Source organism: Carettochelys insculpta, chromosome 2, assembly GCF_033958435.1.
Source record: "Carettochelys insculpta isolate YL-2023 chromosome 2, ASM3395843v1, whole genome shotgun sequence".
NCBI lineage: Eukaryota > Metazoa > Chordata > Testudines > Carettochelyidae > Carettochelys > Carettochelys insculpta.
Genome location: NC_134138.1, coordinates 223683445 through 223708681, shown reverse-complemented (window position 1 = coordinate 223708681; position 25237 = coordinate 223683445). Strand labels below are relative to the sequence as shown.

General features: G+C 42.7%; 1 protein-coding gene across 1 annotated transcript in view; it reads right to left on the bottom strand.

Moving 5' to 3' along the window:
* Window positions 1-4127: 4127 nt before the first annotated feature.
* Window positions 4128-25237, bottom strand: part of CRPPA (CDP-L-ribitol pyrophosphorylase A) — a 223280-nt gene continuing 202170 nt past the window's right edge. Inside the window, exons 11-12 of the transcript XR_012644052.1 lie at window positions 9056-9284; window positions 4128-4513 (exon numbers count right to left, since the gene is read on the bottom strand). The gene's annotated coding sequence lies outside the window, so the exon portion shown is untranslated. The remainder of the gene's footprint in view (window positions 4514-9055; window positions 9285-25237) is intronic.

The window sequence follows — 25237 nt, the reverse complement described above, 5'->3', positions numbered from 1 at the left end:
TAATGCAGTGGCCCAGAGAGCAGGCAACAATGAGACATGTTTCCAGAGCTGTATAAATTAATCTGGGTGCTGCTTCAGCCCATGGAGCATGTCCAAATTAGGATGGTGCAAAAGTGGATTAAAACAGCATTACTTTGTTGAGTGCATTTCACCAAATCAAGACTTTGGCAAGGTTACTTTGCTTGCTACTGTTAGCAAAACCAAATTTGAATAAAGAGCTGGGAAAATCTTTGGCTGTATATTGTAGATAGCTGGATACATTGATAATATGAAGGGACTGTAGAAAGAAGCTTGTGTGGAAAATAAAAATATTTAAAGGTCATTTTACAAGCACTCTAGTGATGTAAACAAGTAGTGGGACTATATGATGTGAAAAGAGAATGTTTAAAATATCACTTTAAAAGCTGTGAGTACTTTTTTTTCCCAAGGCAAGTATTGTTGCCCTGTGTTGGAACAATGATTTTCCTGGAAAAATGGAAGTACAGTATGGCTTAGATTGTTACAGTGGTAGCAGCCCCTCTTTTAGCGCATTTGTAGAAAGATGCAGAATTAGGTTGAGCTGCTTAATCATATTTCAGCATCACAGGTAGATCTTTGAGACAACCTCGATGTGTCAAAGTTATTTGAAATAACAGCTGTTATGTCAAAATAACTTTGCAAGCATCTACACTACATGCACAATAGCAAACACATTATTTCAAATTTCGTAAACCTCATTGCAGGAGGCATAATGCCTATTTCAAAATAGCATTTTAAGAGTGGTAATTATAGATGAACGTGAGGTAAACAAAAGATCCAGGTCAGTGGTTGGAGGCTGGAAATCGCTCAATAGGCTGATAAAGGAGTTGTTTTTAAGACATAAAGAAGTCAATAGAAGCTTTTCCACTGACTTCAGCGGGCTTTGGATCAGACCCTAAAATAGTAGCCTATGATATTTATGGAAACAATGGGAGATAGGGTTGTTATCTGTTTATTAATAATGAGCCCAGAAGCTACAATTAGGATCAAGACCCTGTTGCGCTACCTACTATATAAATACATATAAAGACATGCTTCACACACTGAAGAACACAATTTAAAAAAGAAAAGTAAGAACAGCTTTAGCTTTGATTGGTGGTGACAAATAGGCTTTACCCTTTACTGTCAGCCCCTTTTAATCAAATGCCTTCTTAAACTCCCCCTTTTAACTAGATACATTACACAGTGTTGGCATTACTGTTTCAGATAAGCCAGAGAAGCCTATCATACTGAAGACCAGAGGCAGGCAAGTAACATGTGCTGACAGGTTACCAAAAGAAAATAATTATCACATGCACAATATTGTTCAGCTAGTGAAAGTAACCCAGTGTTATCAAGGACAGTTTGTGCAGTGTTAGTATGACATATAATCCCAGAGAACAATACCATATTATACACTTCATGTACACAGCATGAGGAAAACTTCTTTATAACCATCTGATCCAAGTTTACTATTAGAGTGGCAATCCTTTTCTCCAGAGTTATATTATCGTGTAAATATTATGTAGCCACAGTTAGGTATGATGTGTTCTGGCACTTAGCTGCTCCGGAATTTTTCTATTCATTTTGTAGGACAGGGTTTTGCATGTATTTAACAATAACATCACCTTTTTGATTTCTGTAGCAGCTGAGATAGTATCTCAGGCAAAGACCTATAGGATTAAAATAAAAATAGCAAAGGGTTCAAATGACATCATGTTTTATGCACTCAAGACGTGACCACAAATAACCTACAATAACCTTTAAAATTAGTTTTTTCCTGACTTCATAAAACAATATTTTATTTGGCAGGCCCTTGCTGGCAAGCACTTTGAACAGTTCTATTTGTTTTCTGTAACCAGGAAGACACAAGTAGTGTTTTCACATAAGCTTCCTTCTATACTGTGGTTTTGCCATTTTCTGCCTCTTTATTACTGCCTGCTGCTGTTAAATATTTTTCTTTGGGATGTTTATTAAGAACAAGGCTCTGAATAAAAACACCCATCCATATAACAGTATCAGTGGGTTACTCCCACTGTAATACTGTGGTTCTGAAAAGACACAAAAGAGATACTATGCTCTACAGTGATTAACTTGCTTTATTCTGAAGGCATGTAACAACATACAGAAACATACAACATACATGTATATTATGAGAATCTGGAGGAAATAGGGACAAATGCTCTTTGATGCATTAACCCAAACCAATTCTTTGAATCATAGACTCCTAGGTCTGGAAGAGACCTCAGGAGGCCATCTAGTCCAGCCCCCTGCCTAAAGCAGGATCAACCCCATCTAAATCATCCCAGCTAGAACTTTGTCAAGCTGGGACTTAAAAACCTCTAGGGAGGGAGATTCCACAACCGCTCTAGGTAACCTATTCCAGTGCTTCACTATCCTCCTGGTGAAATCTTTTTTCCTAATGTCCAACCTAGTCCTCCCCCTCTGTAACTTGAGATCATTGCTCCTTGTTCTGCCATCCATCATAATCCAGCATAATTTACAATACTATATACATTGGAGAAAAAGTCACTGTACCGAAACACAAAATAAATAGGAGGAGATGATTTAAAGAAAATTAGGATTGTCACAAATAACAAGCCCCATAATTAATTTCTGGTACATTTCAATATATAATTTGTGGTTGTTCTTATAATGAGAACCAGCAATGGACAGCTGTGTGCTTGACAGCCCCTCCTGTTCAGCAATGTGTGTGCATGCCTCTGCACAAGGATGCTGAGTTTTGTTATTGTGAACGCCACTATGCTGAGACTGAGGGGAAAATTACAATTAGCTCAGGGGATGTCTCACTGTCACAAGTGCTCTGGCTATTTTATTCTTTAAATTTCAGACACCATATTTTTATTCACTACATATTGAGATATCAAATAATTAACATTTTCCAATACAAACACCATAATACAATAGACCGTCGCTTTGTGTGAACTCAACATATATATTAATGCAAGTTGAGTCTGGAGGACCATACTGTCTTTTACTCTGCGTCGCCATTTACCCCTGCACTGCCAGCTGGCTAAGGGGCTCCTTAGGAGGCAGCTTCTTCCTTGTGGCTGCCTGGCACTGCAACACCGGGAGCGGAGAGGGGCAAGCATGGCTGGAGATGCCCAGGACCCAGCCACACCATGGATGGAGATACCCAGGGCTCCAGTGCTGCGGCTGGAGCTGTCACCGCCTGAGCAGCCCCGGGGCCACAAGGGGGAAGCAGGGGCGCCATGGCTGCTCCACAAGGCTGGAGACTGGAGCAGGAGACAACCTGCCCCACCCTACCCCTAATCCGGCCACCCCCTGCCTGCAGGGGGAGCTGTACCTGCCGGCTGGAGAAGAGGCTCCAGCTGCCCACTTCCCCCAGCTAGGGAAGTTCCAGGGGTCTCCTCAACCCCTACCCCACCCCAATTTAAGTGAAATTTCATTTACATGGAGGTTGTCCAGGACGCAACCTCCATGTAAAGTGGGGGTTTACTGTACAGAAAACATTTCCTCCAGATCATTATAGTTATGAAAAAGGGGGCTATATTTAACAAGGAGTATCAAATCCATCCATTTAATAAGGATGAAAATCTCAGCTACTGTACACAGGTCTGACTTCCTTGTAATTTCTCTTTCTTATGTACAGTATTCAGCTTGAGTGAAAAAAGAAAATTCTAATAATTAAACTTGCTCTGTTGACCTTACCAAAATTAACTGGTTATGTAACAAAGTAGCTGTCCATGTAAAAACAGGAAGTCAGCTTTCCCCAAGTAACTCTTATTCACCATGAGAAAAACAGCTGGTGCTCTCCATTAACATGCAAGTCTGTGGGGCATGGATAAAAGGATGTATATTTCTGATATCCTTTCTTTTAAATGGATGGTTTTTTCCAGTGGAAGTCTTCCAGCCCTCCATTCCTGAGAGGGTAGGGCCCCAAGATCCTTTGGTCAAATTGGTTGGAATTATATTAATGTGAGGAGAAGGCTGTGAGAATGAATAAAGAAGCCACACCGGTGTAACATGAATAACACCCCCACCCAAAAAAAAAGAAAAATAAAAAAGGAAGCATATGCTTTTTCCAACTAAGAAGGATTAATAAGAAAAATATTCCCTTACAAACAACAATATCCACCATTTCAGAATCGGAGCTTTTGTTTCACAGTTTTTCAGTAGTTATGCTACATTTCCCGTGGTCCACTGCTGGGATTTTTTTCTTTTTTCTTTTGCTACGCATGCTCGCACATCTGCTCCACATGTGTGATCAGCAACTGGATTTTCTGAGCTGAACGTCCTGTTAAATGGACAGAGTGGGCAGACAGGTCCTTTGAGAGTAGAGAATCTGCCTCTGGTGGGTTGCCGGCAAATGCAACGGTGTAATAAAGAAAAGAAATCTGCTTATTCAAACTGCTCTGAAATGAACTGTGTCCTCTTCTAAAATACCATATGGTTATGATCCCTGGAGGCATAGTCCATAACACCTAGGTCTGGCAGACTATGTTTGATGGCTGTAAATGTCTCTGCAGTCAGACTGTGGAGAAGGCAAGATAATTAAGGAGAATGAGACGTGAAACAATTGCTTCCTCATACCCTTTAACCAAGTAAAATCCCTTTTTTACAGATGGGAAGAGAGATCATTTTGTTGTAATTGACAAACACTCCTTCTGCTATTATATAAAACACTATCTCAGATATGAAGTACAAAATAATAACTTGGGGCCCAGTCCTCAGTGGGTGTAAATTGGCCTAGTAATACCAAACTCGGTGGAGTGGCCAAAGAGCTGGCTTTGTGCTTTAGTTTAAGCAGCTGGTGGAGAGGCACTGTAGTAAATTGTGTAGAGAAGACTGAAGTGTACAGTAAACCCTCAGGTTAATGTGACTCCCACCCCTAACCCAGCCCCCGCCATGGCTGCTGCTTGGTTTCTATGTCCCAGCTGCTTGTGGGACCCAGGAGACTGACCATCACTGGCTGGTCACTCCACTCACTCCACTTCCACTCCTGCAAGCCCAGGGCAGTGGAGAAACAGGAGGTAGCCTGGTTCCCATCTCCCTTCGACTTGCGCAAAAATTTGAGTCATGCAGGAGTTGCAGGAATGCAACCCCTGTGCAACTCGAGGGTTTACTGTACTGTATAGTACATATACCAGGCAAAAGACAGGTTCCTTAATCAAACTGCACCAATGACTGCTGGCAGATATACAAAAGAACAAGAGAAATTAATAGATGCTTCTCAATTTTAGCCATTATGACCTATAAGTAGCATAACCTCATGTGATCCATTAGCTATGCTAAAGAGTCTGTGCAGAAGAATAAAATTATTTTATGGTGTTGAATTGAAAATATAAAATTATGTAAAGCAGCCTACATTTGTGAACTGGCCTGCTGCCACTATGGCACAGAAGTGGAAGGTGAACAGCTAGTTTTATGAACAAAAACCGGAGCAGTCATATCAGCAGTTTAATTTAATTCATCTCAGTAGCTGTTCATTGCAGCTATAAATACAGTAGTTAGCTCTAGAGAAATACAGCCCTTTAATTTTCTTTTTAAACTTTCAAAAATATTTTTAATTGAGGACAGTTAGTTTGGACAAGTACAAATCATACCGTTTTCTGAGACAGAACTTTGTGGGACCCCCACTTTTGGAAAGTGCCTAGTATTTTTCAGTGCCACTAAAATAAATATTAATGACTGTGGTGATGATGATCAGGGCCTGATGAAATGCATCCTAGAATCCTCAAGGAGCTGATAGAAGAGGTAGCTGAGCCGTTAGCTCTCATTTTTGGAAAGTCATGGGAGACAGGGGAGATTCCAGAAGACTGGAAGAAGGCAAATATAGTGCCCATCTACAAAAAGGGGAATAAGAACAACCCAGGAAATTACAGGCCAGTCAGCTTAACTTCTGTGCCAGGAAAGGTAATGGAGCAGGTAGTTAAGGAAGTCATCTGCAAGCACTTGGAAGGTAGTAAAGTGATAGGGAACAGCCAGCATGGTTTTGTAAAAAACAAATCATGTCAAACCAACCTGATAGCTTTTTTTGACACGATAACGAGACTTGTAGATAAGGGAGAAGGAGTGGATGTGGTATACCTAGACTTTAGTAAAGCATTTGATACGGTCTCGCATAATATTCTTATCGACAAACTAGGCAAGTCCAACTTAAATGGGGCTGCAATAAGGTGGGTGCATAACTGGCTGGCTAATCGTACCCAGAGAGTAGTTGTTAATGGTGCTCAATCCTGCTGGAAAAGCATAACAAGTGGGGTTCCGCAGGGGTCTGTTTTGGGACCAGTTCTGTTCAATATCTTCATTAATGATTTGGATATTGGCATAGAAAGTACGCTTATTAAGTTTGCAGATGATACCAAGCTAGGAGGGGTTGCAACTACCTTGGAGGATAGGGTCAAAATTCAGAATGATCTAGATAAATTGGAGAAATGGTCTGAAGTAAAGAGGATGAAATTTAATAAAGATAAATGTAAGGTGCTGCACTTAGGAAGGAATAATCTGTTTCACACATACAGAATGGGAAAAGACTGTCTAGGAAGGAGTACAGCAGAAAGGGATCTAGGGGTTCTAGTAGATCACAAGTTAAATCTGAGTCAACAGTGTGATGCTGTTGCAAAAAAGGCAAACATGATTCTGGGATGCAATAGCAGGTGTGTTGTGAACAAGACACGAAAAATCATTCTACCGCTCTACTCTGCACTGGTTAGGCCTCAGCTGGAATATTGTGTCCAGTTCTGGGCACCCCAATTCAAGAAAGATGTGGAGAAATTAGAGAAGGTCCAGAGAAGACCAACTAGAATGATAACAGTTCTGGAGAACATGACTTATGAAGAAAGGCTGAAAGAATTGGACTTGTTTAGCTTGGAAAAAAGAAGATTGAGGGGGGACATGATAGCGGTTTTCAGATATCTTAAAGGGTGTCATAAGGAGGAGGGAGAAAACTTGTTCTTCTTGGCCTCTGAGGAGAGAACAAGAGGCAATGGACTTAAGCTGCAGCAAGGGAAATTTAGGTTGGACATTAGGAAAAAGTTCCTAACTGTCAGGGTGGTCAAGTACTGGAATAAGTTGCCAAGGGAGGTTGTAGAATCTCCCTCGCTGGAGATATTTAAGAACAGATTAGATAGATGTCTATCAGGGATGGTGTAGATAGTGGTCGGTCCTGCCGTCGGGGCAGGGGACTGGACTCGATGGCCTCTCGAGGCCCCTTCCAGTCCTAGTGTTCTATGATTCTATGATGGGGATAACCAAGCACTTCAGTCCACTTGCATTCTGCATATAAACATGGTTCCATTAAACTTTGAAACCGACCTGCAATTTTACAAATCCAAAATTACCATAAAAGTTATTCTCACAATAGTAACAACACACTGAGTGATGTACCTGTATACAAAGCACTTTGCAGAGATCACCTGGTTGAGACTGATAACAGCCCTGTGTGGAAGCTATTTATGTAAGTAATAATTGCAGCTGTCTAGACGATGATGGCAACTGTCAAGGCTCTGAAATTTGTTTTCATTCATTCCACTATTTTCACAAAATGGTAATGTGCCAACATGTACTTTCTGGATCAAAAATTGAAGCTTTCTGACTCTCTGACTTATCCCACACCAAAAAATCTTTGGTGATGAACTTCCCAGAGACAAATTAGGAATCAATATTAAAGCTGAGATAAGAACGCAGGAACGTGCAGATCATAGTTCTACACTCAGGGCATTTGATTTTGATTTTCAAAGTAATTTGAATTCCTCAGAACTTTCCATAAAGCTTTTCAGTACTGGGACTTTTTGATGCATTCTTAGCATAAGGCACTGATAAGGTTCTTGATCCAAAAAACAATGAAGTCAGTTGGTGTGTTCCCACTGTTTTCAGTGGACTTAAATCAGGCCCAAGATGAGGCTGGATCGAACTGCAGATTCATACCAGTGGAATAATGGTCACCTGCATTAGCTGAGAATGATGTGTCTGCCTTGAGAGTCCATTCAGTAGATAAATTGGGTGCAATAAATAGCTAGCTAATGTGAGAGACAGAGGGAATGTGAGACACTCTGGACAGAAAGTTTTCAATCTTGGCTGAGTCAGTGTTCTGTAAGTAACAATGTAATAACCAGGGATGAGCTAAGCAGTTCAGACCTGACTCAACTCACATCTTGAACCTAACCTGCCTCAGTGGAGGGTTTTCATTATTTTACAGTTCTCATGCTTGCATTTCTACCTCTGCTCAGCCCTCTCACCAGGTGGGGTTGCTCATTATATTTCTGATACTGCAGGAATACTTGTTCTCTTATTCCTAAGCACCAGCGTTAATCATGCGGCTATACCGAAAGAAGAACAGGAGATGCCTGATAGGGATTTAATCAGGCCACAACTTTATTATCAGATGTCCGGGACTACCCAGCAGATAACAGTGTACAGTACAGGTAACCCCTTGTTTATTACATAACTACTGAAGGGGCTTCCACCAGCTGCCCTTCTTTTCTACCGGGGCCCCTCCAGCGAATCACGGCTGGGATCTTACTATGCACCCCTGTGCCCCCCCCCCCCCACATTAGGAGGGATGAGAAGAGTTAAGAAAGGGAGGTTGGCCCACTGCCATTACAACTATAGGAACCCCACACCCCATATTATTCCATTCCTTTAACTGGCACCTCCTCTAAAGTCCTTTACCAGGCCATTTATTTGATCGTTGGATGCCTTCTCTAGAGAGTACCTGCACTGGATATCTGCCCCACGCTTTCAAAATGAGTTGTGACATATGGCCTACGACCCCTTTTTGTGCTCACCATAATGGGCCATCCCACACACCCTCTGGTGTGAAGACAAGCCCCCCCCACCAACTGCACTAAAGTCAGTATGGTCCTGAGGGGGGAAAAATCCTTCCCTGCCCCCCCTAAAAAGGAGCAACTAGCACAATGCCCACTGATAATCCTCTTCAAGGGGAGGGAAAGTGAAATTCTCCTGCTTGCTGCATGGAGAAAGAGGTTTCCCACACTGAGGTTGCACTTATAAAGCCTCCTGCCCTTACATTCCCAGGGGGTGAGTCAATGCTCCAAAGACGACCATCACCCACCTCTTTGCAGCAATTTCTGACCTCGCTCTCCTCCCTACTACCACCATCACACGCACAAAACACCAGTGCCTTCTTCCTGCAAGCCTGGACAATGACATCCTGGCTTTCAGTGCAGGGAGGTCAGTGGCATGCACTGGATGCCTGCTGCTATGGAGACACTGCAGGTCCAAACACTCAACGTCCACAATAGTGTCTGTTCAGAGCTTCCTCCTCCGAGTCCTGTCATAGCCTAAGAAAGGGTAAAGGAGGATTTGAGAAGGAAAAAGAGGGTGTTAGAGCATGTTGTTAATTAGGATAGAAATGTTATTTGGATTCCCTGATTTAGCAAACCATACCTGGGTCTAGGCAGATGATTATATCAGCCCACAAGACCATGATATATCCCTTCATGATACTGTTTTTTATCAAGATTGGAAAAAAAACACAGACCCAATGAAAATCAAGTAATCCCTTCCACAGCATGATTCGGGTCAGCTGCTTAAGGCTAAATATTTTCACTCCTAAAAATCAGCTTCATCTCTTCCATCCATGAGTCGGGTGACTTAATGCCCATTAAAAGTGATGGACATCCTTCCACTGGGCTAATGGAAACTTCAGCATGATAATTTTATGTGTAATTGAATTACTTGAATTTTTTATCTCTTTTCAAATGCATTTAATAACCCCTTTCATCTTTAACGTAGCACACCTTAGCAAACTTGTTAATAAAATGTTACCCTCATTTCAGAAATGAGAAAACAGACTGAGAAGTTAAACTGACAGGGCAAGGTAATGGCAGAGCCAGGAACAAAATCCACGTCTCTTGTCTCTTAGTCTGCACACTGCAGGATCACGTGTGACAGACCACAGACCACAGCAGGTTCTTGTAGCCTCAGGGAGGGCATGAACATGGGCAGTTGGGTCTATGCTTTTATGTTCCTCAGGGACTAAAGCCCAGCAAGGATGTGCCTGCAGCACCAGGTCAATCCAACACCTGGGGCTAATTAAGCACCTGCAGCCAATCAAGGCCTGTGGAGCCCTTTACAAGGCTTCCCCTCAGGTAAGAAGGGGGAAGGAGAAATGGGGTGGACCAGGAAGGAGGAAAGTTCTGCGAAGGAGAGCCCTGCAAGACAGAAGGAACTGGGGAAAGAGTCTGGGGAAGTGGCTCTGGGAGGAAGCTGTTGCCCTTTTGGTTGAGGGAGACGGCCCCTCCAGCTGCTGCTGCCCAGGGTCCCTGGGCCAGAACCTGGTTCAAGTAGGGGGGGACCAGTTCTCTCCCCCCCCAGTCCCCACTGCCCCACACTCCACAGAACTGCTCAGAAGGAGCAGGGGGAGCCTCAACATCCCTGTCGGGATTCCCCACACTTATGACTGTGCCTGTGATGACTACGGCTCAGTAGGCTGTGCCTCGCCCTGAGGCAAAGCAAACAGGGGCACAGTGAGCCTCTGAGGCATTACTTGAACTGCCCCAAAGTGCAGGACTCATGAGGAATTGGTCAGGACTTTGTCACACATGCTTGTAGAGGCAGGACCTGGCTACAAACAGCTTTAGAAAGGGAAATGGGAAGGGGCAAGAGACAAGCCTGACTAAGTTTCTTAAATAGAGCCCTGTGCGGACAGAAAATTTATATCAGCATAAGCATCTGCGTCTGTGAAGATGAGCCACGGATATCCCCTTTTACACCCACGAATGCAGATACCCAGAGATATAAAGCCGATACCACAAATTTGCAGGGTACCAGTTACAAAATTTATATCTGTATCCATATCTGCAAAAATGATCTGCAGCGATCCACGGATGATGCAGAAAGCTACAAGTACAAAGCAGATGTACGCTGCGTTTCAGGGCTCTACTCTTAACTGCTCAGCAAATTAGGTACAAGATAATACCTTGACAGGCCTGGGTAGTGAAGGCTTCTGTTTATCCCGCCCATAGAAAACATCCAGCAAAGGAACAAACAGAGTAAGATTTTCCACACTGCTCAGTCAATGTGACTCAGCCTTAACCTGAGGGACTTCTACTTTAAGAAAGTTCAATCTCTGTGACCTTCCAGATCCTGGCCTCTGCACATTTGTTCTTGTCTCTGTGGAACCCCCTCCCCCACGTCCCTTTTGTGATTCAACATCTGGCTTTATGTGACTTAGGCTATTGTTATTGTTTTGAACAGGTCTGGGGAAGCTGCATGTTTTATTGCTCACCTGAAACCTGGTTTTAACAGTTAACATTTTAAAGAATAAGTTAACACATTTGTTTTTTCAAACTATATATAGCAAGAGAGACAGAGAGAATAGAAACATATAAATACAATATATGTATTTAACAGATATCAGGCTGAAGATCCAATATTCCTCTGGTTTTACAAGCCAGCTTTTACTAATTTATAATGTAGGCTGTAGGGCAGACTGTTTCTCAGGGAATGCAGAAGGACTTTTGCTTTCTCGGATATTAGTAGAAGCAGTCAGAGCTTTAGCGACAGTTTGCTTTTCCTGTAAGCAGTAAGTACATTCATGCTTTGCTCTTTTACACCAGTTAAATCTGGAGAAATTACACGGTCTTCAACACAGTCAAGTCTAATTATTCCCTGGAGCAGCTGAGATTAAAACCTGACCTTACTTTTTTTTTTTAATGTTGCCATTTCTGTTTAAGAAGTTAAAGCAATCCAGTTATAACAGCTCAAAACTAGAATGAGATCTTTACACGGTATCATGGAAGAAGCTGATAAAGAAGCTGATTTAAAAAAGCTGCCTGGTGCTCCTGTACCAGGCTACATATAGCTGTGGATAAAAGGATGTTAAAGAATGTTGGCTTTTGGGGTTTTCATTTGTCAGTCTGAAAAATGGGGATAACTGTGCTACATTATTTCTTCGGGTTGTTGTCACCATTGATAAAAATTTGCAAAGTATTTTGAGATTACCAGATGAAAATGGTCACAATTGCAATTGACAATTAAATGTTTTATTATGTGTTTCTTTGAAACAATGCTAACAGTTTGCAATGGAAATTTTCAATCTCTGAGTCTCAGAAAAGTCAGAATAACTAGAAACCAGAGAACTATCTGGCTAAAATATATGAAATTTGAGAAAATTGTCTGAACAGTGTTCGGTGTCTTGAGAAATGGCTGGAGAACAAGAACCTTACTTTCTATCAACATTTTTTATTTCAGAGCGAAAGCCGTGCTAGTCTATATACTATTGAAACAAAAAAGCAGTCAAGTATCACTTTAAAGCCAAACAAAATAATTTATTAGGTGATGAGCTTTCGTGGGACAGACTCACTTCTTCAGACCATAGCCAGACCAGAACAGACTCAATATTTAAGGCACAAAGAACCAAAAACAGTAATCAAGGTGGACAAATTAGAACTCCCCTTCTGCCCCTCTACTCTCTGATTTGCTCACCTTGATCATTTTTTTTCTGATTTGTCCACCTTGATTACTGTGTTTGGTTCTCTGTGCCTTAAATATTGAATCTGTTCTGGTATGGCTATGGTCTGAAGAAGTGGGTCTGTCCCACAAAAGCTCACCTAATAAATTATTTGGTTTGTCTTTAAAGGGCTACTTGACTGCTTTTTTGTTTTGATTTTTATTTCAATTTCTCTATAATCTGAGGCAACAACCACACTACAGCAGTCCTTCGAAAGAAGTTCTTCCAGAAGATCTCTTCTGAAAAAAACTTCTTTCAAAAGAGCATGTCCACACGTGGAAAAGTGGATCGAAAAAATTGATCTGCTCTTTTGACACAGAGCATCTACACAGCCCCCACTCTTTCAAAAGAACGGGCCACGTGTTGAAAAATCCAGCACCCGGAGGACTGCTCGTTCAAAAAAGGGCTTCCGTGGAGACTACACATTTTTTTTTCCTTTTTTTTCAGAAAAAGGCACTTTTCCTTATCTGGGAGAGGAAGAGGGCCACTGGACAAACTGCTGCATTCTTCTGATTTAATATCGAAATGATGCATTTTGTGTGAAACTGCTCCATGGAATTTTTCGAAAGAACCCTGGCTTTTTGGAAGAAAACTCACTAGTGTAGATGTAGCCTGATATAAAAAGAGCATTTTCAGCATTACATGCCTAAAAGTAGGTAATGTTTATAGCCTTGGACATCATGAAGACATTTAGGTATCCAAAATTAGGAATTTTATATATATTTAAGGATAAATTTATTAAAATTGGGTTCCCTCTGAATTTGAAGAAGGAATGATTTATTATTTATTGTTTTTTTTTAAAATACGAATAACAGTCCACTTAAGACAAGGTACTACAATGGGTGTAATGAACAATAGAGGGCAAGAGCTTGAGGAATAAGGGCAACAATGACCATTTCATGGTTCAAAGACATTACTTCTAAACTCTATATATGCATGCGTGCGCACACACACTTGTAACTATGCTGTGTGTGTGATTGGAATGGCAGAGTGAAAAGGGGCATTGCAGGCCTCTGTTACAGTTCCATAATTCTCTCGCTGGCCCTGTCAGTGTTTGGAAGCTGGTAACAGTTACCAAAGGACCAGTTACCAGCTGCAGATGTGTGGGACTGGGTGCCAGAGGCCTATCTTGGCTCTACACTGCTAGGCACTCACCTATGCCAGGTGAGTCCCCAGCAGGGAAGATGCGGCACATTTCTGTTTCCTTTTATGCAGCTTGAGTGGCAAAAAGAGAAAGCTGAGGTAAAGAGAAAAGGCCCAGAAACTATGAAATAAATCTATATCAACAATCCCTGCTGGCGTTCTAGTTAGTCACTGACCTCTGACACTCCTTGTTTACATAGTATTACCATGAACTACATTTCAAAAAACCCATCTGCTTAAAAATTGGCTGAACAGCAAATAAACAGCCTCTTTCTTACAGACTTTGAATTGCATGCAGCTACCGTATCAAACCCGGAATCTGCTGCCAGCTAAAACCTTTAGATAAGAATGCTGTTGTTAAAACAACATAATTGGCCCAATTTTTAGAGGTAAGTACCTACACTGGTGGTCCAGATTCTTCACTTGATTAGGCACGACCATGCTTAATTTTCGCCGCTATACAGTTTTATTATGCCATAACGTGTTCAATACCATATGTTCCTTGCTCTCAGGTTTGATCTCATTAACAAATTTATAGATTGTATAAGTCTATCATGTTGCTAAATTATTTGACAGTTAGAAAATGTACATTAGAAATATAAGTGGTGAAGAAAAGACTTGCACTGTAAAACGTCCCTGGAGTGCAGGGCTTGTCAATGACTAGATTCTTATTGCAAAGCCCCATTTCAAGATACATCATTTATAATGTTATACTCCCTCTGCTGGACAAGCTAGAAACTAAAGCAGGCTTGGAAATGGAAACAGTTGTTGTAGGGCTTGTGTACACAAGCTGCCTACTTTGAAGGTAGGATGGTAATTAGGGTGTTGGGAGTTTATTAATGAAGTGCTGCGGTGCATAGGCAGCACTTCATTAAGCAAACTCCCCCCGCGGCAACTTCGAAGTGTTAAACTTCGAAGTACCGGCTCATGTCTTGCCGCGGCTCACCCGCTGGTACTTCAAAGTGCTTGGGGTAATTTTGAGGAATAAAGGGACTTTAAAGTACCCTGGGCACTTGGAAGTACCAGTGGGTTAGCTGCGGCTTGACGCGAGCCGGCACTTTGAAGTTTAACGCTTTGAAGTTGCTGTGGGGGGCAGGAGGAATTTGCTTAATGAAGTGCTGCATATGCAGTGCAGCACTTCATTAATAAACTCCCAACACCCTAATTACCATCCTTCCTTCGAAGTAGGGCGCTGGTACAGACAAGCCTGCAGAGATTCCTCATCCTTAGCTTTTATTTTCTTTTTAAACTGAGCAAGGTTGTGCACTAATATTTTTTTTAAAAATTATAAAAAAAGTATACACTGGAATCTTAAATATATATATATATATATATATATATATATATATATATATATATATATTTGTTACTGGAATCTTATATATATCTTTCAACCAAGAAGTCTACATTATAATCTCTCTCTCACTTTCTCTCATTTTTCTCTTCTTCATAGTACCAAATGTTCCCTCTTTTCAGACAGCTTCCTGCTTCAGTGATCCAGCCAGACCATTCCTGGAAGCAGAGTCCTTCATGTTCTGGGTGCCTATTTTCTGAGATGCCCTTTCCTCCAGGCACTTCATGATCATTTCTGGAATCTCCTGATTTCCTCCTCCTTCACTCCCCTAAAAGCCAAATTCACAAAGGGACTTAGGAGCCTAACTGTCACTTTAGGCACCTAAGTCCAACATTTAGGCAGCCCTGGGACTCATAACCCCTTCTTGCCACTCCACTTTATCTGCTGCCTAACTCAAAACACAGACACCTGAATTTTCTAGGTACTGTTTCCACTACCAAAGCTCCCTAGATGGTTACATTTCTGCTATGGGCATGTACACTGCCACCTATATCCTCATAGCACAGAGCAGCTCAGTGCTATCGCCTGATTACACTGAGGCAGGATTCACAGACTAAGCATCCCTCACCTATTTTACTGGCTGGGTCCAATCTGATAGGCCTGTTCTGGGCATGCCTAATCCACTGAACACCCAGCAGATGAGCAGCCCTGTGATTAGAACACTCACCCAGCCAGTGGGAGGACCAGGTTCAAATCCCATGCCCACCCCCAAATTGGAGCAGGGATTTGAATCTGGGTCTCTCAGCACTGGGCCCAACAGTCTCTCTGGTCTAATGATTATTTATACACTGGGGTTCCAGCAGAAGAGAAGTGACACCGTCCAATCCCAGAATAAAGTAGAAGAGGTCAAATCCTTGCTCCAAATCAGGCAAAGTGATTTGAACTTGTCACCCACATCCCATGTGAGGGCTCCGATTGGCAGGTACTGTAAGGCGGAGGGGTTCTTTCTCAGTTTAATGAAAGGCGGCTGACTTACTTTAAATGCCTATCTATTTTTGAGGGATGGGGCTTTGGACACACTGCTTCCTTGGAATTTCCTAACAGCTAATTAAGAAGTCTCCTCACTCTGCTTGCTGCCTTCTTCGAAACTTCAGTCTCCTAACTCTCCTGATGCACTGCGTGGGGAGGCTGGCTGCCTAACCAGACTGTGGACTTTATCAGGTAACAGGGTGCCAAGCAGTTGGATGTCGCACCACCTAAGCTATCCTTATGAATCTAGCCTTAACTTTCTACCCCATCCCAGTGAAGGGCAGAGAACTAGAGAGTAAGTCACAGCCTGAGCATCTACTGCCTGAGCTAACACACTCAGCTCTTCTAACTCAGCCACTATCAGACACAACCACCTCAATCTGTAATCCTATGGCTAATCTACACAGGCAGCCTCTGTTGACAAAACTGGGCTTTTTTAACAAAACTCACTGAGCATCTACACAGTTCAAGAGCTCTGTTGAGACTGGGGACAAAACTCAGCTGTTCAGCTGACAGTGTTATACCTCTCCATGATCAGGTGTAGACCCTCTGTCAACAGAGAGGGCTTCTGGTTCCCTGGGAAGCCCTGTTTGCAGAGCTTCCAGTCAGCTCTTCTGTCTGTTCTCCATTGACAGAGAGGCCTGGTCTTTCGAGCTGATTTTATGTGTAGACGCGATCTGTCAGCGGAGGTACCGCTGAGGTTTCTTTGTTGACAGTGACCTCTGTTGGCAGAGGCTGTCCTGGCCCAAGTGGGTTACACACAAAGTGGCAGGGATTGTTCCAGTCTAGAGTTGGTGAGGTGGAGCAGCAGAGGGCGGGGTGTGGAGCAGCGTGTGTGTGTGTGTGTGTGTGTGTGTGTGTGTGTGTGTGTGTGTGTGTGTGTGTGTGTGTGTGTGTGTGTGTGTGTGTGCGCGCGCAGTTAATCAGCATTTGCTGACTACTGAAACTTTATCCCTTAAATTATGGTATGTTTCTAATCCAGTGAGTTTTCTTGACTACTGGTTTCTTTTTGACACATCTCAGAGTGGAAAAGAACATTCATACATATTACTTTGAACAAAATGTTCTCAGTTTTACATACACATTGTACCTGCTCTTTGCCTTTGTCTTCAAAGGCTATCACAATTTAGCCCCTGCTCACTTTTCTTCTCTAACCTTTTATGCTTCCCCATATGTTCTGCCCAAGCCATCCAATTGTCAGACATACTTGTACAGTACAAACTGGAAGTCTCTTTTTCCTTGAAGAATGTTATCAAGAAAATATACCTGCCAACAGCAATGGAGATAGTATGAATATTGACTGTAGGCCTGTCCAAGAGTTATGCTTTCAGTTCACTACATGTTCTTAGTGCAGAACACAATTCTGAGCATGCCTCCATTAACCTACTACACTGTAGTCAGGTAAAAGACACCAATGGATAATTTACTGCACAAAAGCAAAATCCATACTGGAAAATATTCAGCTAAGACTTCAAGGAGTTTCTGAAATACACAATTGCACTTAACATACTGGTGTGCTATAGCACAGAGGTGTGTAAGACAAAATGAACCTATTAAGTGTTGATGTAGTTCCATTTGAAATAGTTAACATGCCCAAGGACCCTTTTAGAGTGTGGCAGCAGGGTCTACACAGGGCAGTTTGAGCTCTTTACTACTTACAGCACCCTGGTGCACACTGTGGCATAGATAAACCCTACCCATAGAAATGACCTTCAGCAGAGCTAAAATGAAAGTCCAGGATGTCTGGTGTACCATGCTTCTATACCTCATCAGTGGAAAAACTGCACCTGATTGGCTCCTGCAGACAACCCAAACCAATATTTATGTAGAGGGAGAGTATAGGAATATAGCTATGGTGCTGGCCAAGGAATTGGGACACCTTAGTTCTGGTCACAGTGCAGTCACTGACTTGCTGTGTGATTCTGGTGAAGTCACTGCCTTTTCTTACAGGTCTGCTTCCACCTCCACCCTGTGCCTCTCATGTCTATTTAAACTATCAGCTCTTTTGGGCAAAGACAACCTCTTACTCTGGCAGAGTGGGCCAGATCTTGGTTAGCACTGCCACAATACAAAAAAGATTAATAATTATAAATAATTTTATTTATCTTAAAATTATTTGTAATAAATAGTGCCTAGAATCCCCAACAGCCTATCTTGTCAAGGGAACACAGAAAATCTCTATCTGAGTGAGTTTCAAATGCTAGTCTCTGGAGTTACAATCCAGTACCTTTCACTAAAACCCTGTTTCTTCCATGTTGCCTCACCTGCATGGAATTCCTTTTCCAACCCGATCTGCATGTCTCTACCATCTCTGGCATGGTACAAACAACCTGAAAAATCTATGATCAAGATTTTACAGTCTCAGGTCTTAATCCAGCAAAGCAAACAGTCAACAGAGACTACTCACATGTTTAAATTTTTGCTGGATCAGGTCTTGATATAATTTTCATAGTCCCATTCATTATTGTCATCTATTATTCTACTGCCAAGGAACCATTTTGATTTTTAATCCATGCCTTGCTTAGCTGCGTGAATGAATGACTGAAGAACTTTCTCTTAATTCAGTGGTTTTCAAACGTTAGTAAACCATTTTGATTAATTTTTTTCACAGATCCCCAATTTTCCCCAGGGGTGCTCAACCACTGCTCAGCCCAGGGTCCTGCCCCCACTCCAACCTTTCCTCTAAGGCCCCCACTTCATCCCTTTCTCTCCCTTAAGTGTTCCCCATCCCCACTCCTCCCTGTCCTTCCCAGTGCTTCTTGCTTGCCACTCAGCAGATGGACCACAGAATGAAGAAGCAAAACAGAGAAGTTGACGAGCAGGGCTAGCAGCCCTGGAAATTACTCATGGACTCCCTGATGTAAATTTGCAGACCCCCCCCATATAAGAATAGATGTCTAAATTCACACACAAGCAATTTAGATTATACTAATTTAATTATTAACTTAATGACACTTTTCATTTGTGTAAATCTGAGCAATAATGATTGAATCTCACACACATTTCTAAAGCTGATTATTAGTAAAATGTAATTTATAATAGCAGGTCTACCAGAGACCTGCTTATTTTAAACAGTCTGGACAGTCACCTAAATTGAAGATCTCCAATTTCACTCATTCAGCTTTGAATACTGAATGCATATGTTAACTAGTGCACAGATAATTCCATGAAAAAAGTTGGCTATGCCATCAGTCTATGCAATAATGTGTGCTTGTATTTCAGTGCTCTGGACTACTCCTATGAAAAGTGCTACATGACTGCTTTTGTTTTTGTTTCTATGAATTAGATTACATATGATACAACCTTATTGGCTGGGTCTACACAGACCTGTAGCGCCAGCAGCTTCATGGAAATAAGCAGTCTTGCAATTGCAAATGGATGCTTATTAACACAGTCGTGTGGCTCATTAGCATAGCCATGTGAGATCTCCCTGCTGGCACAGGCTGTTGCTGGCAGCAAACAGGCTATGCAGATGTGCCTCTGCTAGCAAAACCCCTCTCTGTTGCTAGTCTCTTATGCCTGAATTTGTCTCATGTGCTGGCCAGTTTCCCGGGTCCCACAAGTGGCAGGGAGAGGGGAACCAGGATGCCCACTGGTTCCCGGCTCCTCACCACTCTGGGAGCCAGGAAACTGACCAGCCCTAGCTGCAGCCTGGTTCCCATCTCCCCCGACAACTTGATGGAAAATTTGAGTTACACAGGGGTTGCAGGAATGCAACTCTTGCATAACTCAAGGGTTTACTGTACTCCCCTTATGGACTGGTATTTACCCTAGGTAAAATGTATTAGTGGGAAAAATTGCAGATCTTAATTTGCTTGCAGTCATAAAAATAGAGTTAACTGCAGAGGGCATGAAAGAGCTACTGAGCTACAGAGCTACTGAGTTACTCTAAAATATTTTTTCAAAGTGTAGCAGCTTCTACGATAAAATTTAAATAAGCCTGATTTCTTCTGAACTGTTTGCCTAACATTCTACATTTGCAAGTGCACTTCTAAGGAACAATATCCAATCTGCTTTTCGGTGTTTTGTTGGGGAAACTCTCTCCCTCTCTCTACATGTGACTTCAAAGAACAAGATATATCAGATTTCCCAGACATTAGGGTAAATTCTTAATGATAATCCTTTTAGACAATTCAAATTTATTTTGTTGCATAAAGCTGAGCCTAATAAATATTTCCCTTTGTGGAAAATCTTTCTTTGTGATGTACAGTTGTGCTATTTTGATATCAACTGACATTAACTGATTTCTCATTTAATGTCAATTTGAAAATCACCAGTTTCTTGTGTTACATAGCATGGACTGCACTCAACTGCATGCAGCACTGGGCATTGCAAACTGAGATTTGAAAGGCTCTCTGCTGTTCAGAAACCTTTCAGTGAACTCAGGCTCAGCTTCAAGAAAATCCGGGCAGATTTTTCCATGAAATGAGACTTACTTAAGGTGCGGGCTGTAAACCAAGCAGAACTCTACAGTTTCAACCTACAATCAGGCTGAACTTTGGCCAAGCTTTTGGATTTGTTCAAACCTGAAAAAAAAAAAAAAAAAGAAACTCGAGGTTTGTACTGACAGAAATTGAAAAAAAAGTGTGAATGAACCCTGGGAACTGCAGCGGAACTGGCTCAAAGACTATACATGTCAGCCAAGATAATCCATTATATCCTAGCCAATAGATATTGCATTTACATTGCCCACCCACATGGACTATTTGATTAACATGCCTGACAGCTTGTTACTACCCAATGGGCTAATAATATCCCTGACTATACTTTTCAGCACTCTCTGTAATCTATAGTTTACAGTAATGATCGTACTTTTCCTTTTTATATTGAGTTCCTGTGAATGAAGCTGGATTGACAACTCCAGATGAATGCCTTCTGTATTTTTCAGTTTTGCCACACTGTTCAAACTTTTCTCACCAGTCACCACAGTCAGAGAGTTGTGCCATGAGGAAAAAAGACTGGGAACCAGTGACACTTGGGATCAAAGTGATGATTTAAAATATTTGCCAAAGAGGGCTGCCCTAGAGATGCTCATCAGAGCTACTGACCTTTTGAATATTTTAGCAAAAAAAATTACTAGAAATTCATAAGACACCACCACCAGGTGGGGCTTTGCCGCCACTGTATTTTTTCTTCCTTGGAGCAGAAAGCGCTGCAGTATTGTGAAGTTTTGACCAAACCCTGCACCTTGAGTTTCTGTGTGATTGCCTGCACAAAGACACACATGACAGATGTGGAATTAAACAAGGAATGCTGAGGTTTTTTTAAACAATAAGAGACTGGCTTTTCTGTTGTGTACTGAGGACATTTTGATCCTTTTGTTTAAATATCCATCATCAGTGTTCTTTTTTTTTTTTTTTTTTGTTTAAAAAGAAAAAAAGAGGAGCCGGCACACAACACCCCGACCCCCACTCCTTGCCGGCCAATCCAGCAGCTGGGGCTGCCAAGGTGCCAGTACTTAGTACTGGCACAAAAAAAGCACTGCCCATCATAATAAGACTTCTTTGATCTGGTATTAAACAACCACTCCCAAAACGGTTTACAGGCATTTTCCTTCCTCCCCTTCCCCCTTGCCATATTAGAATACAGTTCAGTCTTTGAGCCTTTCTAGACAGACCATTTTCATAAAAGACTTGTACATGGAATGGATGATTTCATTGCCTATGCTAGAAATGCTGCACATGTAGCCAAGGGCCTGGAGCTCAGTGAATGTACATGAATTAGCTGCTTCTTTACTTATGCACAGAAGCCACTCTGAAGGTCTGCATCAGAACAATATTAACTGTCCTCCCCAACAAATGGTGAAGTACGTGGGTACTGCATAAACATATACCTTAAAATGTTGCATAAGTGAAAACAGCCTAAATGAAGCAGGGTGGTTTCATGTAATGTTAACAGAACATGACAGAAGGGAGCACATGCTATACATACTGGACACAGACTGTCTTTTCATTGATTTCAGTGGGTCTTCAATCAGGCCCTAGATGGAGTTTTGCTGTGAAAAGGTGTTCCCAGTTTATTGCCTCCAAAGGTCTGGGAGGAGGGACAGCTCAGTGAGCAAGGCATTGGCCTCGTAAACCCAGGGTCATCAGTTTAATCTTTGAGGTGGGCCTTCTAAGGGGCTGGGAAGATTAGATTTGAAGGCGGGGAAGAAGTCAGGGATGGGAATAGGTCCTGCTATGAACACAGGAGACTGGATTCAATGACCTCTCTAGGTCCCTTCCAGCTCTACAAGATGTGTACATCTTTAGGACTGTGTCTACACTACCAATGAATTTCAATGGTAGGGGCTATTATGCAGAGTATCTACACACATTTTGCATAACTTTGAAGTCCTTATTCCATTCCCAGCAATGGAGCAATGCCCTATGTGAAAGTTTAACTTGGAAATAGGATGTGCGTAGATGCAGATCTACACACCAATAGCCCCTATTTCGAAATAAGAGACCAGGAAACAATGCAGACAGGGATCGTATGGCCGACAAGCCCTACTTCGAAATAATGGCTCCATCATGGCAGCAGCCGTTCAGGAGCCCAGAGATGCTCTGCCCAGCTCAGGTGGGGCTCTATGGTCATGCCAGCTGCATGTCAGGAAACAGCTCGCCAGCATCCCCCCAGGCAGGAAGCTGAGAACATGGCAGAAGCAGGGAGACCATGAGCTCCCTGCTGCATGACTCCTTCTCAATACTGGAACTGTGCCACACACTCCCAGCTGGCAATGGCTTCCAGCCAGGAGCCCTGTGACCCCCCCAGAGCCCACCAGCGAATCTACTGAGGATTCGCAGCAGCTGGGCAAGTGGCAGCAAAGGAGGGGCCCCTCCTGGACAGAGTCCAAACTGCAGACCTGCCTGCTTTGAACTGGCCTGATGGCTCATAGCCAGTGCGAACTCCAGCTCTGCAAACCCAGAGAGTGCAATGTCCAGGTCCCTGACGTTGATGACCTGCATGGGGAAGAAAGACACGGCCATGAATGCCAAGCTGGGTGATCTCTTTTCCCCCACCCTGGCAGGGCCCCCTTCCCCATCCCCCCCTTGCCCAGTAGCTCCCTCCCCAAGGGGGGTCTGTGGTCTGAGCTCGGCTTACCTCAAGCAGGACTGCCCTGATGGTAGTCTTGTCCACCCCAAACTGATGGCTGATGGACTGGTGGCTGTCTGGGGTGACCAGCTTCCAGAGTGCTATTGCCACCCTCTTCTGCACAGGAAGCACAGGCTGCAGTCTCATGTCATGGTGCTGGAGGACTGGGGTGAGCCAGTGGCAGAGCTCCTTTAACGTCTACCTGGTCATGCGAAAGTTTCTCAGCCACTGCTCCTTGTCCCAGTACCCCAGCACGAGCTGCTCCCACCATTCCATGCTGGTAGAGAAGGCCCATTGGTGCCAGATCACTGGGGGCCAGAGGCAATGCAACAGAGCCCAGCCCAGAGCCTGCAAGATGGAGCCAGTGTAACCAGCCCTGCCATGCTGCTGGAACACAGCAGCAAGCACCATGGCCAGCAGGCTGGCCACAGTGGAGAGAAGATCCCCCTGGGGAGCAGCTGGTGAGGAATCTTGTCCCTGGCTAGCTCTGTTCCCTACCACATAGTCTGCCCTGCTGTGTGCAGCCTGGCAGCCCTGAGCACATTCAGGGTGGGGGGTGTTGGGAGGGGTCCTTTAAGGGAGCAGCTGGCTGTGAGCCCAGAAGGGCTTGTCGGCCATACGATCCCTGTCTGCATTGTTTCCTGGCCTCTTATTTCGAAATAGGGGCTATTGGTGTGTAGATGCTTCCTTTCGAAGTACCAGGACAATATTTTGAAATAAAGTTGATGCTTTGTGTGTGTGGACACACAACTTCGAAGTCTGTTATTTTGAAGTTGGACTTTGAAATACGCAACTTTGAAGTTACTGTGCAGTGTAGACATGCCCCATGTCCACACAACAGCCCTATTTCAAAATAAGATCTTATTTGAAACTAACACAATCACATGCAAAATGCAGTTTGAAATAGCATCCAGCTCTTTCTGAAGAGCATTTCCAGGTCCATAGTGCTATTTCAAAATAGTGCCATTGGAGCCCATATGGCATTATTCTTCAGTGAATTAGGTTAGCCACAATCAAAATAATGTACCCAGTATTTTGAATTTATTTCAAAATAGCACGTGTGGCATTTAGACAATGCCAAAGTTATTTCAAAATAACTGTTATTTCGAGATAACATGGCCGTGTAGACATAGCCCAAGTGACTCCAATCAAACCTGATGTTTATATATGAAGGTTTTTCCAGATACCAGACTCCTGGAAGTTCTCCCTGATGTCTGAAATTCAAGATGGGTTTGTTACCCACACAAATTTCTTTATCCCTCCCACACTTCAGGCACACACACACCTTTACCCAATCCATAGGGCTCAAGGCATGACCCTGTTAATTTAATCTCCTACCCTTACCAAATTCCTAGGCCTCAGGGTGTAATTCCCTGAGGGTATGTAATTCCCTGAGGGATCTGTGCCATTGAGAAAGCCTTACACAGTAATATTCTTATTCTCTATTTATTTACAATTACCAAGAAAGCAGAATACATGTTAACCACACAGTGTCATGCTCACCAATCCTAATATGGCAGGCAGACTTCCCCTGTTGCGACAAAGTCACTCTCTGAATGCTGGTTGCTGCACCTCATGGTCTGGCAGTGCTGGACTTGGGGAGTGAGTCCTCCCAGGTTCTTCCCTTAAGGTGTTCCTTCCTCCATCCTTTTCTATCCTTCTTCCTCCTGCTTTCTTTCCCCGCTGTTTTCCTTCTTGTACCCCATTTTAAGTAGTGAAACTTGTCATGCTTAGCTATACATTAACCAATTTCAGTATAACCAATCATAACCAACTGTAACAGAATTACCTAGCCAATCAAATCACACCACCTAATTGATTTACACCTAGCAAAATTAATTATACAGAAGTTGGAAACAATTACAAACCAGAAGTCAGAGAGAAAACAGCAGAAAAGTGAAGACAGTCATCACAGAATGGTGATTCCACATCCTCAGCTATTGATAACTCATTGCTTGCTAGACAAAATATTGTTAACTAAGTTTTCTTTACCCATCTTGAGATCTGCTTTCTTTATCTGGAGACAATGGGTGCATTAGGATGTGGTCTCCCTCTTAATAACCCGATGTAACACTATTGTAACGAGATTTTAGATGAAATGTGATTATGTGACTTGTAGCTCTACAATTAATGGCTGTTGCTCCTCATTCTGGCTGTAGAGGAAGGCCATTTCAATATGGCTATAGAAAAAAAATATATTGGTTATACTGTTACAGGTTTCTGTGAGCTGGCTGGTTATT